This window comes from Acartia tonsa, chromosome 14, assembly GCF_053477335.1.
Source record: "Acartia tonsa isolate MP-2025a chromosome 14, ASM5347733v1, whole genome shotgun sequence".
NCBI classification, from domain to species: domain Eukaryota; kingdom Metazoa; phylum Arthropoda; class Copepoda; order Calanoida; family Acartiidae; genus Acartia; species Acartia tonsa.
The window spans coordinates 15278302-15294841 of record NC_137273.1 but is presented as its reverse complement, the minus strand read 5'-3'; positions in this window follow the sequence as shown (position 1 = coordinate 15294841).

The window sequence follows — 16540 nt, the reverse complement described above, 5'->3', positions numbered from 1 at the left end:
CTACACTATCTAAAAGTAATTCTATTTACAAGAATCGCCTATAAATAATCAGGGATGAGAACTTGCATTATGATTTTGTCCATAAGGAGCACTGCATTAGTTAGATGTAAATAAAAATATTGGTCGCCACTATGTAATAGAATATTTGGTCTTTGGTATAAATTACTTTTACGAAGTGACATAAGGACGTAAGGATAGATGTACAGAATGCTTTGAATATTGTACGTTGTCGGACGTACAGACAGACTTACATTCAAAACGATTAAAAAATTTGAACATTTTTCACTGTCTCAAAATAAACTATTTTCAATATAGTTAAGATATTCAACAACACACACTTACATACAGCGTGTCTCACAAAAATAAATTATTTCCAATATAGATTTTCTTATATACAGTGTCTAAAAAAACTATTTCCAATTTAAATAAGATAATCAACAACAAACACTTAACTTAATAAGCCAACCAATCAAAATTTACCACCCAAAGTCAACAAAGTTGTAAAGCCAACGAATAAGAATACGTTATTACAAAACTTTGTGGACATGTGTAATAAACAGCCCATTGTCCCCTCTCTCTCTGCAAATTATCCTTTTTGTTTAATGAAAAAACTCAACTTAATGAACTTACCAATCAAAATACTAAGTCTCCAAAGATTTTAAGCCAATGAAGAAGAAAACATTGGGGACTATTGTAATAAACAGACCAATGTCCCCTCCCTACCTGGAAATAAGTATAAATGCGTAATGTAGATTAAAAATTCTGCAACAAATTGAGAAGTTTTACAACTAGAGAGGAGCTATTAATTATCCTGTTTTATAATCCAGTTCAATCAGTAGTTAATGTTCATCTAAAAAGGAGAGGTAATTTTGTTTATCCTAAAGGAACATCTATAATACAAATAAGGATGACAACATCCATAAGTAGCGAAAAATAAAGAATACGGACAAAGGAGCATTTGTTTAAATCTCTAATAATAAAGAAAAATGAAGAAAAAATCACGAAACCTTTCTTACATATTTTTCTAGGATGAGTGACAGAGTGATTGATGGTCAAAGTAAATTACAAACTGAATGCTCAGAACAACGGGAAATTTAAATATGCTCTAAATTGATGGGAATGCTGACAACAAATTTCAGCATTCTATCTTGTATACGAGCCGAGAAAATCACGATTCCCTAAAAACGTTTCAGTTATACGCACATACGGACAGGTGGACAGACATACATTTTAAATCATAGAGTAGCTTCGCCACTCTATGATTATTTAATGTATGAAAAATTGCCCATTAAGTCAGACGGTCAGACAAACGGACATTTGCAATTATAGAGTGACAATGCATTTGATATTTAATATTTTTCAGAAATTTTTAACTAACATTGAACTTACATTTTTATGACTTGTTCATAGAACTGCTTCACTTATAACATAAAGGTCTAAAGGTCGTATGAATATGTATTAAATAAGGATGACAACATCCATAAGTAGTGAAGAACAAAATATCATAGATGGGAATACGGACATGAGATTAAAAGAATAGAAAATCAAATTGATTTAATAAAAGAAAAAATCACGAAACCTTTCCTAAGTATTTTCATATTTTTAATATTTATATTTTGTATGATGACTGACAGACCGACAGACAAACAAAACAATAACACACTGAAAAAAAACATTCTGCTATCTATCATGAATAACGCCTGAGAAAATTACATTTCCCTAACGCCCGAAACTTAACATGTTTAAACTGGACATGCGGACTTCCTGGTAATAATTATTTTCCAAGAATAAGGTATAACTAACAAGCGAAATAAATCTAAAATAGTATTTGGGAGGGGGGAGGGGGTGGGGCAGATGGAAAGGTCGTCAATTTGATGCCCCCCAACGACAGCTGAAAAACACGAATAGGTTCGTGATTTTTAAAAATCCATTTCGTAGTTGGTATAAGTTGATTATTTATAGACTAACAAACGGGAAAACGGACTAATGATTAAACAAACAACCCATAGAGAGAGAGGGGACAATTGGCTGTTTATTACAGAAGTCCCCAAAGTTTTATTATAATGTTTTCTCATTTGTTGGCTTAACAACTTTGGGGACTTCAGTAAATTCTGATTGGTTGGATCATCAAGTTGAGTGTCCAAACGTTTCAACCATTAGTTGTAATCTACAGAATGGGTAAATTTATGAATCATCATTGAAGATGTACATCAATTTATTTTCTTATCCCTTTAGATCCCTGCAAATAACCTATATTATACTACTCTATATTCTACTAGCAGCTTCGCCCCTAGCCTCTAGGGGCTTTGCCTCAAGAGGTTTGATCAAACCAATTTTTAGTAATTTAGATTTAAAAAAATAAATCTAAAAAAAAAATTCTTTTGGGGGGGGGATTTTTTTTTATGGGGGGGGGGGGTAGTCGACCCCACTATTTAAATTTTAGTTTTAAAAAGAATTTTTTTTTTTGGGAAGTATTTTTAATTTTTTGGGGGGGTTGGGGGTGTCACACGCCCCAAGAAAATAGTTATAAACCTTCCCGAGACCTATGAGAAGCTACCCTTTAAAGGAGAACCCGATCGGTTCAGCGGTTAGCGAGATCCTTCGCTACAAACAAACAGACAGACAGACAGACAAACAAACAGAAAGTCTACAAAACCTAAAGAACCTAGGAAATCTTCTACAAAACCTAAAGAACCTAGGAAATCTTCAGCAAAAAAAAAAAAAAAAAAAAAAAAAATGGGGGGGGGGATTTTTTTGTTTTTGGGGGGATTTTTTGTTTTTTTTAAAGAAAATAGCTTAAAACCACCACAGGACCAATAGAAATATACCCTGAAGAGTAGAATCCAATCGGTTCAGTGGTTACCGAGATCTTAAGCTTCAGACGGACGGACAGACGGACGGACGGACAGACATCAAGCTACTTTGTATTATAGATAATTATAGATAGACTGAAATAGTTTAATACGCCCTTTAAATACTTATTTTTAGATGAACTATTCTCTTTAACTATTTAGTAATTCATAAATGAAATAACAGAGGGGGCAACAGCTAGATATAACTTTTCAGTGTGGCTTCGAAACCGAATAATAACTGCAGGATTAGGACCGGTTCTCAGCCATACTGAAAAATCATGTATAATATCGTATTACAGACAATTTTCCACAAATATCAAAATACAAATTATTTATTCCAGTTTTGTTAGCCTGGACACAGGCCCATCGCGGATAAATAAACTGGTTTTAATCTAATAATTTTTTATTTAAATGTCCGCGGAAATCTGTCTATAATACGCTGCGCTGTAATTATAAACATATTTTTTTGTTCTTAGATAAAAATCTGAATTTGATGTGATATAAATTAAAATTAACAACAATGGTTTTTAGAAAAGTATTATTCATTTATATAAATTAGGGCGTTGTATGTTTTATATTCAATTAAAAAAAAATAAGAAAGGAAAAAGTAAAAAAGCAAAAAAGTTATTTGAAACTATATAAAAAAACAAGGATGACAAAATCCATAGAAGCAAACCTTCATAAATCAGATGGATAAACTGACATTGACTAGGAGGTGAATCCTAAAATGGTGGGTCCGGCTCTCTGGCATATCTCAATTTTGGCGAACTTAAAATTTTGCAACGCCTTAGTAGAAACAAAATTAATTTATATTTAGAATATATACATTCTGTATTAAAAAGCAATTAAAATTATCAAGAAATTTAATTTTGTATAACAAAAATATCAATTGATTTTAAAAATTAGCGATGACATCGCAGACAACTTCGTATGAAACTAATGTAAAAATTCGAGTTACTTCTAGGATGTCATGACACTCTTTTTTAGTAGCGAAGCTACTCTATTTCCAAAATGTCCATCTATACTTAACTTTGTCATAAATGGAGTAGGGGAAAGGTGATTTTTTCAGCTACTATTCAAGATAGACACCTGAAACTTCTTGAAACCATTCATATAATCATTTTTGAAAACAATGGCAGTTGTAGGTAGCTTTACCCCTTCCGTTTTTGAGTGGGGAGGAGGGGGACGGGCATTGAACGCTTCCTTTAACCTTTTATATCATCCTCTATTACAGCAAGAAGGTTGTGTGCATATTCCCTGGTTGTTAAAAAATTTCCGACCGTAAGTCGTTACCTTGATAAAACAAACAAATAAACTATTAGGAAACCATTGTTCTAGAGTTCCTCAGATGTTTTCTATCTAATTTTATGTGTGAGAGTCCATATCTCCATCCTTGGGGTTACAGGATGCGAACAAACAAGGCAGGATCATGCAGGTGAAGAACAAAAATATTTTTTTTTACTTAAACAAAGCTTTTTACATTACCAATATATTAAAAGATCCTATAGTAGTCCATATATCAATTTAAAATATAGGGTTTAAAGTCATTTTCAGGTTTTGGGTATGACCTGCATAAAACTTTAAATGGCTCCTATGAAAGCACTTTTAGACTAAGATAATTTTATTTTTAAACTCCAAGCTTAAACTAACATGTTAACATGACATATTAAAATGTCATAAAAATCTGCCGCTATTTTCCCACCAACCGCTAACTGCAGTGGCAGACAGCTTCCAAGTACACCACTGAAGTTTATATTTTGAGAATTCTAATACAAAATAAACTTTTTTTTTGGAAAAATTGCTCTTCTACCCTCAAAAATAAAGAAAACTACAGCAGCTTAAAATCTTTAAAAAGGGCCTAACAAGGATGACAACATCCATAAGTAGCGTGGCACAAAAATCGTGGATGGGAATACATACAAATAGAATGAAAGAGTAATCTTTAAAATCAAGAAAGATTCACTGGAAAAAATAAACACAAAACCTTATTTTATTTTCTATAATGATTGACATACCAACGGCCAAAGTAAATTATATGCTGGATTTAATTTAGATATCAATAACTAAAAAAGATTTGAAAATCGGACCATAAACACCAAAGTTATGGTGAAAAATTTGAAAAATACAAATATAGCCTAAAACCTGCTAAAAAGCAGTCCGACCGCTATGAATGTGTTAAAGTTAATTATGCTCGTTAGTGTTGGGAATGTTGACAAAAAGTTTCAGCCTTCCATCTGTCATAGGAGCCGAGAAAATCACGTTCCCCCCACTTTGTCTCCAACCGAAATACGGACATTTTGAATTATAGAGTAGCTTCGATACTAAAGTAAAAGGGTAGGAAATACAGAAATTCTTTATAAAACAAACACTCTTTTAGACGGACTAAAAGACATTTTAAATTATAGAGTAAATTGCAAACAAATAAAAGATTCATTTTTCAGCTCAATTTGTTCCTGCAAACATTTAAAAAAAAGCCTTTCTATTATTTTGATCGGTCCCCCCGCCCGTACGTCCGTCCATACGAATTAGAAAGTGTAGCAACTCTACCAAGAAAGTCTGTACGTTCATTTAACCCTTAACGGTCGGAGAGGGGGGGGGGGCGTTGAACGCCCCCTCATCCAGTTTTTTCTATCTCATTTTCTGTGTGTGAAAGATAAAGAGCCCATACTGCTTGACTTTTTAAGTGTGGGTATGACACATAACTGAGAGTTGGAATTTTTTGAATATCTCCATCCTGGCGGGCACAGGATGCCAGCAAACCTGGCAGAGTCATCCAGGTAAAGAACAAAAATATTTTTTTAATTAAACAAAGCATTTTATCTTACCAAAATACTAAAATATCCTTTAGTAGTACATCCTCATATTAAATACAGGTGTTCAAGTCAATTTCAGGTTCCAGGTATGATCCTGCAGGTCCTGATCCTCCAGGTCTCCAGAAATCTTTAAAAAGCTCCTGTGGCCGCAATTTTTGACTTAGAGACTTCAAACTTTAAACTTAAGCTTTTCTTACATGTCTACATAATGTATTAAAATTTCATAAAGATCCGCCGCCGTTTTCCCGCCGACCGCCGACTGCGGCGGCTGGCAGCTGCCAAATATAGCTGCTGCCGCTGAAATTTATGTTTTGATATTTCAAATATAAAATTTACATAAAAATAAACATTTTCTGCAAAAATAATTTTCTTCTAGCTTCAAAAATAAAAAAATTACAGCCGTTTAAAATTTTTAAGTAAAAAAGGACCTAAAAACAAAGGTTGTTAAATAAAAGGGTGAAGGAAGCAAAAATTGACTTTGACTTACTTAAGGTCGGAAATTCATCATAACACAGGGGACTTGCACAAAAAAAATTAGCCCTCTAGCTCTAATAGGAACTGAGATAATAAGGTGCGGCAAGGGGCCCGACTGTTAAGGGTTAAAACATGCTGATTTGTAACTTTTTTGACAACATTTTTTGTATAAAATAATAATTAAAATCGACATTTTAGAATTGTCATATCAATTTCGAATTTTTCATAATGATCCCTATGACAGTTAGGCACAATTTAGAACAGTTTTGTACGAATAAGAAAGCGTAGCAACTCTATATTATCTATCAGAAAGTCAGTAACTCCATTAAAAGATGCTGTTTATCCTTTTTATCTGGTTTTTGGAATAATGATTCCTAGGAAAATAAGTTAAAGTATTATAAGCAAGGCATCTCTATAATCAAATCCTAAATATGAAAGTATGTCCTTTTACTGATTCCTATATTTATGCAATTTTACAAAAAATGTATGTACAATTTTGTTTAGACTTGGAAATTAATGTTCGTAATTTATTGTTTGACTGTTCTTCCTTCTGATTTTAGAGCTTTGATTTTATGGATGTTGTCATCCTCGTTTTACTTTAAAGTGAACACATTTTATATTCTGCGAATAAATTGACGCCTAAGCTAAAGTCACCCGTTACTGTTGAAATGAAAGATAATCAGAAATAAAATATGATACATGTATAAAAAATCAATATTTTTTATATTTTTATTCTCAAAACTGTTTAATTAATGGTGGTGAATTAACCACTTTTTGGTACGCCCCCCTTGAAACGCCTCTATTATTCTACATTCAAATTGATAATAGTACACAATGTTATTAGGTACATTGTTGTATTGATTTTTTAAAAGAAAAAAGAAATTTAATTTTAAAAGATAATTTAATAACAACCGTTCGAGATTATATTAATCAATAATAATTTTTAGATTTTTTCGTTTAATTAAATTCTTTGAAATTTTGGCGATAGTTCTCAGTGAGTAAACATACAAAATGAATGTTGTTATATATTTTTGACTTTAAACAAATGCTTTAGTTAAGACAAATTAGTTGTACCAAATGATTTTTTTTAGTAGAAGAACTACTCTATAACTCAAAATTTTAATGTGTTCGTCTGTAAGAATTGGTATTTGAAAAAGCTAAAGATTTTAACTGCTATATAATAAAGATGGCTAAATTTTTATGGAAAAATTATGGTTTCCTCAAAGGGACTAGTTGAGCAAAGAACACCGCAAACACTCTAAATTACAAATAAATTGAAAATAATGAATTCGGAAATTTTTAAAGTGAAGCTTCTCTATAATTATGGTCGATCGGTCAGTCTGTCTGTCCGGCCGTGACGGTTAGCTCTTTTTGTTAATTTAGACATTTTTTCTTATCAATTAAATAATTTTGCATGTTGATTCCTATATAAGTCAAATACGATTTAGGAAGCATAGCATCTGTTAAGTAAATGTTACTAGAATTTCTGTATGTCCATTTCAAACATGTTGATTTTAAATTTTTTTTTGCGATAGTTGGCGATAATTGAAATAATGATTCCTAAGACAACATTGTACAGTGTTTTAGCCGAAGCTTCTCTATAATTAAGTCCTAAAAATGTAAGTATGTCCTTAAACAGTATCCTATATTTAAGCAGTTTTACACTCTACAAATGTTGATGTGCGTTTGACCTACCACTTCAGATCTTTGCATTTATAGATGTTGTTTATGAATGTTTTCATAAAACCATAATGTTATTATAATTTACTGTATATGCACAAATTTATATCCAATAATATTAACCGTTCCTAACCTCTCTGGAGGGCCTTAACCCTGTCAGGATTATTTAATATTTCCTAAACTAATCTAACTCAATCTAACCTAACCTAACCCCTGGGAAGGGGGGTAAATCCTGGAGGGTTTCTGTTATAACTAACATAACTAAACCTAACCTAACCTAATTTTACTGAGCCAAAGTGAATCTAACCCCTACGGAGGTTTCAAACCCATTAGGCTACTCAATATTATCTGACCTTACCTAACCTTACCTAAACCCTGCAGGGAGCCCTAATCCTGCGAAGCTACTCTATATTATCTATTCCTATCTAAATAAACCTAACTTAACCTAAACTAACCAATGCAGGGGACCCTAACCCTTTTGGGATACTCAATATTAATTAAACTAGCCTAACCTTACCTAATTGAATCTAAAATAGCCTGACTCCTGGAGGCAGCTCTAACCCTGCAGGGTTACCCAAGATTATCTTACTAAACCTACCCTACCTAACTCTATCCTAACCCCTAACATAACGGGTCTACTCAATATTACCTAACATAACCTAGCCTAGCTTAGCCTAACCTAATCTGACTTAATCTATCATAACCTAACCCCTATGGATGTGCTAACCCTTCAAGGGTACTTAACATTACCTAAACTAACTTAACATAGCCCAACCTAACCTAACCCAACCCATGTGGAGGGCCCTATTTCAGCGGGACAACTCAATATAACCTAACCTAAGGTACTTGCTTACATGTGGTAGACTGGAGCACCGAAACCCCCCCCCCCGCTTAGTTTTGACAAAAATCAAAAATAAGGGGGGGGTAGTTTTTTAATGTCTGGAAAACGGCAAGGAGGGAAAAAGCTCAGCAAGGCAAAGACTTAACCCCCCCCTTAATTTTGAAGAAAATCAAAAATAAGGGGGGGGGGGGGGTAGTTTTTTCACTGTACAACACGCCAGAAAGTTGAGTGAGGTAAATCAAGAAAATCCAGTATACCAGAGGGGAAACCTTAGTACAGGGACATTCATGTTTTGGGGCATAATTTCCTTATTTATTGACTGACCCAAAACATGAATATCCCTGTAATAAGGTTTCCCCTCTGGTATACTGGATTTACTTGATTTACCTCACTCAACTTTCTGGCGTGTTGTACAGTGAAAAAACTACCCCCCCCTTATTTTTGATTTTCTTCAAAATTGAGGGGGGGGTTAAAAACTACCCCTCCCTTATTTTTGATTTTTGTCAAAACTAAGCGGGGGGTTAAAAAACTACCCCCCCTTATTTTTGATTTTTGTCAAAACTAAGCCGGGGGGGGGGGGGGGGGGTTTCGGTGCTCCGGTCTTCACATGTAAGCAAGCACCTAACCTAATTTAATTTAACCTTGTTTAACCTAATCTAAACCCTGTGGGAGGCCCTGACCCTATGGGGCTACTCAATTTCATCTAAACTAACCTAACTAAACGTAACTCAATCTCTGGAGGAGGCCCTAACCCTGTAGAGCTACTTAATTTTACCTAAACTAATCCCTGTGGAGGAGAGCCCTTACCTTGTTTAACCTAACCTTACCCGTGCAGGGGGCCCTAACTCAGCGGGGCTACTAAACTTTACCTCACCACTGCACTGTGGAGGGCCTCCAGGGCTTTAATCTGATAATTTTTCATTTTTAATATCCGAGGAAAGCTGTCTATAATACGATGCGTTAAATAATTATTACTCAGCTTTAAAAGAAATCAGATTTCAAGTCTTTAACTTCCCTCATGTCCAATTGTTGAAATTTTGAAAGTTTTTTAAATCTGCCGTTTGAATCATATTGTTTGTTACATCTATATTTAAACCTTTAAAGATTTTACTTTTCTATAAACCATTTCAAAATTAATTTATGATATACATTATTTAATATACAACATTCAAATATAATTTTTTTATTTCATAAATAACATTTTCTACTTTTCATCCCAATTGTCCTTAAAGTGTTAACTCAGTATAAACTTTGTACTTTCCCCCCAACTAATTTGTCTAACTACGCCTCCCACAATACAAAACTGTATAAAAGTCGTAAGAAATTAAGACGGAAAAAACTCGAGATATTTGTCATGCACGTAATACGTGGACCCACCATTTTAGGGGTCACCGACTAGGAACCACAAAACCAAATTTCCTAGGACTTTTTGATTCTAAAGTTAGTTTTCTAAATTATACCTAACTGATGCAGGAATCATCATGAATATTTGAAATCGATTTGACAAGACTACATTTAATGTGTTTTATTTTAAAATTTATTTAAAAATTAAAAAAAAAATGATTTCTTTTAATGCTTTTTGTAAAAATCATTTGATTGTAATCCATTCGAAGTACATATTTTTTTGTTTAACACGCTATATTATATCAAATTACAGAACTTAGGATCACCTACTCTTTTCAAATTCAAATAGCCTAAAACCATCCCAAGGGTCAATCTTAAAACTGAAACAACATTAACCATCAGAATTAAATTGGTTCAAAGGTTCACGAAATACTAAAGGGCAAACAAAAAATCCTTCTATTACATAGTTTACGACCATAAAAACAAATAAAATTCTTTCACTAAGAATGCATCTATGGATTATATTTTTATTGTCTATTTTGTTTAATTTATTTTTAAAAGCGAAGCTTTTCTATAATTAGGGTCGGTCCGTCCGTCCGTCCGTACGTAACGGATAGCTCTTTTCGTTAATTTAGTCATGTTATAATTGTCCTATCGATTTCAAACTTTGCATGTAATTCCTATAGGAGTTAGGTACGAGTTAGAAAGCAAAGCAACTCTAATCGTTACCAGAAAGTCCGTACGTCCATTATAAACATGTTGATTTTTAACTTTTTTAACATAAAATTTTATGTGATCTAATTATCCGATTGATCTGATTTTTAAAATACTGATTCCTAGGACAACAAAGTTTATTGTTATTTATTGTTATAAGAAAAGCATCTCTAAAATCAAGTCCAAAAAATGTAAGTATGTCCTTAAACAATATCCTGTATTTAAGCAGTTTTCCAACAAATTTACTTACAATTTTCCTTTGACTCTAATACATTTATTTTCTGATTATTCAGTTCTGACACTTTATAAGTGTTAATGGCCTTTTGTCCTTCAGTTTCAGTGCTTCGCTTTTATGGATGTTGTCATCCTTGTTTTATCTAGTTATAACCAAATTTAGGAGAAACGGAAAAATATAAAATAACCAGTTTTAGAAACAAGAACAAAAACTTCCAACAATCGAATTTGTGCTCCTATATTATGCATATTCAAAGGTACAGAAAGGAAATAGAAAAATAGCATAAATCCATCTAAAGACTTAAATCTGAAAATGAAATAGCCTAAAACCATGACGGGACCTGTGTAAAGCTTACCTAAAACAGAGAACCCAATCATATTATTATTTATTGAGATCTTAAGCTTCAGACAGAAGTAACCCTACTACTGTATACAATACTAGCGGCCCCAAGAGGTGATAAGGCGAAATTCGTTAAAGGACCAAGGAAATCTTCTACAAAACCTAAAGAACCTAGGAAATCTTCTACAAAACCTGAAGAACCTAGGAAATCTTCAGCAAAAAAAAAAAAAAAAAATGGGGGGGTATTTTTTGTTTTTGGGGGGGTTGGGGGTGTCCCACCCCCCCCAAGAAAATAGCTTAAAACCACCACAGGACCAATAGAAATATACCCTGATGAGTAGAATCCAATCGGTTCAGTGGTTACCAAGATCCTAAGCTTCAGACGGACGGACGGAAGGACGGACAGACAGACAGACACATAGACAGACAGATAGACAGACATCGTACTACTTTGTATTATTGAAAGCATTTGGTCTCAGAACCTGGCAGAGAGATGGGGTTTTGCTTTTTAGGGAAAGCCTTATTTATTGTGTTATGGAGGAATCTAAAGGGATAAGACAATGACCGATATAGTTATATACCTACCCAACGATGATACACAAATTTACCTATTCCGTAGATTACAATTAGTCATTGAAACATTTCAGCACTCAACTTAATAAATCTATCAATAAAGATTTAATAATAGTCCCCAAACTTGTTAAGCAAAGAATTGATAAACTTTTCATAAGATTTTGGGAACTAGTGTAATAAACAGCCCAATGTCCCCTCCCCCCCCCTGGATGTTATGAGATAGCTTCAGGCTCTGATTTCCAGGATATTTCCATACATGTCCGTTTGCAGCTACTCTGCAACTAGTGAATGTACATTAATTCATAAAATTATTCAAATTATCTATGGATTTCAAAATGTTGTTAAATTTACATGAGGGGACAATGGCCTGTCTTTTCTACTAGTCCCCAAAGTTGTATAATAACGTTTCCTCATTCGTTCACAGTCACTCAATAACTTTGAAGACTTTTTGGAATTTTGATTGGTTGGTTTATTAAGTTGAGCGTCCAATTGTTTCAACCACTAATTGTAAGGGACCAATCTTTGTATAATCATTGGGGATTTATATATTTTTATCGGCCATTGTCTTGTCCTTGAACAAAATTTTCCTAATATTTAGTTGAGAGTCTTTTAAACGATTTTTCGCTGTTTTAATTTCATATGGTAAACTGATTATTGTTCAGTCGTTGGTGTTCATTCATAGTTACTAATTATGAATAGCGCAACTTCCGCTTGTTTAACCGCTTCTAAGTTTTGCGAAGCTTCTTTATATGTTTGCCAGAAACGTTTTAGCTTGACTTTCTCAGCAGCTGCTAGTTTTAAAAAGTGAATCTTTTCTATAATTAGGGTCGGTCCATTCTTCCGTCATGGACAATTGGCTCTTTTCGTTAATTAAAAAAGGTTAGAATTGTCCTATCAATTCCAAACTTTACATTGTGATTCCTATAGTAGATAGTTAGGATTTAGAAACTCTATTATAGTTACCAGAATCCCCGTACGTCCATTTTAAACATGTTGATTTTTAACTTTTAACAACAAATTTTTATGTGATAAAATTATTCGATTAATCTGTTTTTTTTTTTTAATACTGATTCCTAGGACATTAAAGGGTACACCGACAAACGTCTTACTACGAAAAACTTACTAATGCAACAAACCTCCTAATGCGACAAACCTCCTAAACGACAAACCTCTTAAATGACAAACCTCCTAAAGGACAAACCTCCAAATGTGACATCTCTTAAGTAAAACCTCCTAAAAAAAATTTAAATTAAATCTTCCAAAGTTTGGGAAAAAAAGTTCTAAATTTAATAGAAAATTTTGTCAATGATTTTAAATAAACTAAAGGTCAATTTTAGTAGTGCAAGGGTGTATCGGGTTCGAAACCACTCCATTTGATAGCCAACACAGACTTTGGGAAAACTGTCGGACAGATTTTTAAATTTCAGTCTGTGTACAAAGTTATTCAAACATATAAAATTCAATTTTGAATTAGGTCTGTATGTATTATCGCCATTTTGGATTTTATTGTTTTAACAGTGCTGGATTTTGTCCTCAAATTTTGGAAGATTTTTTTATTTAATAATTTTTGAAAAATTTTAGGATATTTTACTTAAGAAATGTCGCATTAGGATGTTTGTCCCTTTAGGAGGTTTGTCGCATTAGGGGGTATGTCGTTTAGGAGGTTTGTCGCATTAGGATGTTTGTCGCATTATGAGGTTTAGGGCGTTTGTCGCATTAGGATGTTTGTCCCTTTAGGAGGTTTGTCGGTGTACCCATTAAAGTACAATGTTATAAGCGAAGCATCTCTATGGTTAAGTTCAAAAAATGATAATATTTCTTTAAACTATATCCTCTATTTAATCAGTCCCAAGGGATATTTTCGGGTTTTATTCAATAAACACAGCAGGATGGCCTGTATGAAAACAATGTGTGAATACACATTACTGCATACTTCCTACTTTTTAGGAAACTGCAATTTGAGATGAAAAATTTCATATAAATTAGCTATATCAATAAAATTTATATATAAATGTATATGATATTCATTAAATAATTTATTATTGTTTTTTTATACGTATGTACACCCAAGATTAATAAATCTAATTTAATCTACCAAACATATTGACCCCTGAACTTGCCGTATTGCCTTTTAAATCACCTAGTGCGTAATTCCATTCATGTTTTTTTTGTGCTTCCTTGTGTATGAAGGTTGTCATCCTTGTTAAAAGCGAAGCTTTTCTATGATTAGGTCATTCCGTCCGTCCATAATGGTTAGCTCTTTTAATCAATTTGTAATTGTTGTAATTGTCCTATCGATTTCAAACTTTACATGGTGATTTCTGTAGTAGTTAGGTACGGTTTAGAAAGCGTTGCAACCCTTTAATTGTTACCAGAATGTCCGTATGTCCATTTTAAACTTATGGCTTTTTACTTTTTTAGCAAAAAATCTTTGATTTGATTTTTACAATGTTATAAGCGAAACATATCTATAATCTAGTCCTAGAAATGTAATAGTATTCAACAAATTTACTTACAAATTTGTTTCGACTTTTATGCATTATGTTATTGTTTGTTTGTCTTGCCATTTCAGAGCTTCGCTTTTATGGATGTTGTCACCACCGTTTAATTATGTATTGATTTTCATTGCTGAGACTGTACAAATATTAAAAAAAATTCGAGTTAACCTTAAGTTTTCATCACGTGTATTTTTATAAAAGGTCAACTACCATAAATGATATTATCAAGTATAATTTTTTTTGCTTGTAGCTAGGCTACATAATAGTTCACGTTATCTGTCCGTATGTCTGTCTGAATTTCTCTCTTCGCTTCGAAGACAAATTTTGCCAAGTGATTATTATATTGACAGAAGAATGTGATAAAAATATACAGTATAGTATCGTATTATAGACAGCTTTCTGCGCATATGGAAATAAAAATGATAAGATTACAACCAATTTTGTTTGCCCAACGGCCCTGGACAACACAACTGGTTTAAATTTAATGAGTTTTATTTTAATATTCCTAAAAAAATGTATGTAATACGATACTATACATGATTTTTTTAGTTTGAATGAGAACCCGTTCTAATCCATTAGATATCAATCGGTTTCAAAGCCATGTGCAATGCAACTAATCATAAATTAACAAATCTCTTCGTGTGGTAGTCATTTTTAAACAATTGTGTTGATTCACCATCTTGAATAATGAATTTATTTATAAAAATTGGTGACTCTGCTTTAAATCAGGGATCTAAAGGGATAAGATTATGGCCGTTAAATTGATGTACATCCCAAAAGAAAATACTCAAAATTGCCTCTTCTGTAGTCCCCAAAGTTGTTAAGCCAACGAATAATATAACGTTATTATAAAACTATGTGGGATAATGTTATTTTAAAGTTAGTATGTTTTTCAACCTAATGTTAATGGGATAATGTTATAAACAGCCCACTGTCCCCTCTCTCTCTGGCTTTGTATACAGAACACAATTATCGGTTGAATTTCACAACGTAATAGTAATAGTTTTGTAGGGAACATTTATTAGAGATGTATTAGATTTGTAAACCATGAAAGGTTTGCTTCCCCCCCCCCCCCCCCCTTGGAATTCATACATAAAAGCGAAGCTTTTAAAGGTTAGGACGAACGAACACCAGCACTTGTATATAGTGTCAGAACTGAATAATCAGAATATAAATGTATGAAAGTTCAAATGAAATTGTAGATAAGTTTGTTAAAAACTGCTTAAATACAGAATTATGTTTAGGGACATACTCACATTTTGATTATAGAGATGCTTTGCTTATAACATTGTACATTGTTAACCTAGGAATCAGTACTTCAAAAATCATTTAAAATCTGATAATTATATCACATAAAATTTGTTTTTAAAAGTTTAAAAATCAACATGTTTAAAATTGATATACGGATATATTGGTAACGATTATAGAGTTGCAACACTTTCTACATAATACCTACCCACTACAGGAATCACCATGCAAAGTTTGAAATCGATAGGACAGTTCTTACTTGCCTAAATTAACAAAAAAAGCTATCCGTAACATACGGACGTACGGACGGACCGACCTTAATTATAGAAAAGCTTCGCTTTTAAAAACACACACTGTATTTGGAGATAGTCCTTAAAGGCATAAGTCTAACCTAACATGGTCTACTATATTGTATTTATCTAATCTATGCTCGTATGACAAAGAAACCTGAATTGTAAAAAGTAATTCTTTAAATAAATTAATGTTTAAGTGTCACATTAAGATTACAGTTTGTGAGAGCCTGCTACTATTAAGTGATTTCTCTGCAATAAATTTATTTTTAAACCCTAAAAAGTTTCCTTTTTCTGCCTCTTTGCTCATGGTACTGTGAGGAATATACTGTGGTCTGATATCTATAATATAAAGTAGCTTGATGTCTGTCCGTCCGTCTGTCATTCCTCTAAGATATCGGTAACCACTGAACAGATTGGATTATACTCTTAAGGGTTAAGTGTCCAAACGTTCAATCATTAATTGTAATTTACAGTAGGGGTAATTTTGTGTATCATCATTGGGAATGGACATCGATTTATCGGCCATTGTCTTATCCCTTTATATCCCTGAACATCTTTTTTCTTTATAACAGGATATCATTCTGTTTGTATGTACCATCTATATAGATCTCACAAACCGCTGAATCGATATAGTTT